The 1,637-nt window shown below is 44.7% G+C and overlaps 1 pseudogene; it reads right to left on the bottom strand.

Moving 5' to 3' along the window:
• Positions 1-265: 265 nt before the first annotated feature.
• Positions 266-901, bottom strand: LOC785853 (RNA polymerase II subunit A C-terminal domain phosphatase SSU72 pseudogene; annotated as a pseudogene).
• Between the last annotated feature and the right edge of the window lie 736 nt (positions 902-1,637).

The following is a 1,637-nucleotide window of genomic DNA, read 5'->3' as shown; positions in this document are numbered from 1 at the left end:
TTGGCTTGTCCATCGGGAAAAGGGAGTCCTCATGTTAAATTCCTTGCAGAGCCATGGGAGCTTCCAGATTAAGTACCCACACCATCATCTATTCAATTGAAAGCATTCAGGTGTCTGCTGGTAGTCCATAACTTCTGTGCCATGCAATGATGTTCTCTTCCACTTCCTTCCCTGGGTGGGGTATACCTGAAAAAAATCATGCAGATGGTTTTGAGTTAAAAGGGCTTTGAAGACTCTTCTCATAGAAAATACCAGTTAGCCCAAAAGTCCGGGCACAAGTTCTTACCAACAAAGGAACTGAATCCAGCCAAGATCTTCAGTAGAAGCAGATAGTGTGCAGAAAGCTCTTGCCTGTTTTCTTCTTCACTGCCTGGAACAGCTTAGGCAGACTGCTTTGCATATCGTCCTCCTGCTGGAGACCCTGGCAGAGCTCACAGATGATCAGAGCTCCAAGTGTGGCTGCCTCCAGGGTGTCCTCTATTTCCACGTTGATCACATACACAGGCTGCCAGGTCTTCTGTTCTCTAGCACACAGATCTTTCACCACCACTTTATACACTCTTTCAGTACAGGTGAAGATGGCATCGAAGGGATCTCTGCACTCTTGAAATCTTTCAGGGCCAGATTTGATTCTCTCATTTCTCCCCAAGATCTGTAACACCCCATTGCTCTTGTGGTGCATTCTGTTTTTGCAGAGAAGGTCCTTGCACATCTGCTCATATGTAGTGGAGAAATCATATACCACAGGGAGGTTGGGTGCCAGTCCTGGCAGTGTCACATGGGATCCCACTCCAAAAGACCTAACGTTGAATCCTTTCTTCTTGAGGATGCTGTGGGCTTCCATGCTCCTGTTCATGTTGCTCATACAGACCACAGCCACCCTGAGTGTGGAGGATGACATTATGTTGGCCACTTGGAACTCCAGGCTGATGGATGGGCTTAGAGTCTCTTAAGGGCAGAACCCAGGGAGAAGTCAGCCTAGGTCAAGTTCTTCAGACTAATCTAGTGTCAAAGAACAGATTGTCACCTACCCCAGGTGGGAGGGGACCTTTTGATTGATAATTGGGTTAACTCTTGAGTAATTGGATTTGAATAGTGGGCTCTGACCAGAGGCTCAATCCAGGCATCAGAATAATCTGGTGATTATCACCCCAAAATCTAATTTTCCAAAAGAGTGTGGCTACCCCATGGGTGTGTTTTGAAATCTCCACTTAGCCCTTGGGTTCAATTGTGGGTGGGGCTACTATTGATATTAGGCAAAATACCTAGACTACTCCCAAGCTTGTCACCAGCTCCCTCCAATGACCTGAGAACATGCATGTGAAAAACATGATTGAAATGTCCAAGCTTACACTTAATTTAATTATACATAAAACTACAAGCGTTGTTTTTCTTTCTTTCCTATAATTGGTACTCTAGAATTGTAACTGTTGATCATGAGAGGATACAGATAGTTTTACCCGTAAGTAGTAAAATGATTCACCAGTGTAAAAAGTGATTCTTAGAAAACATCCCTCCTGATAGTGTGTGCAGGAGTTACAACATTACACATCCTTTCTTGAATTCCTGATAATTCTCCAAGAATTGGAATAGCCTCCACTGGCTTTCCCATGTCTTCAGGGAGAGCTCTGTCTGAC

This window comes from Bos taurus, chromosome 15 (assembly GCF_002263795.3).
Source record: "Bos taurus isolate L1 Dominette 01449 registration number 42190680 breed Hereford chromosome 15, ARS-UCD2.0, whole genome shotgun sequence".
Lineage (NCBI taxonomy): Eukaryota > Metazoa > Chordata > Mammalia > Artiodactyla > Bovidae > Bos > Bos taurus.
Note: the sequence above shows the minus strand (reverse complement) of the source record. Positions and strands in the feature narration are given on the sequence as shown.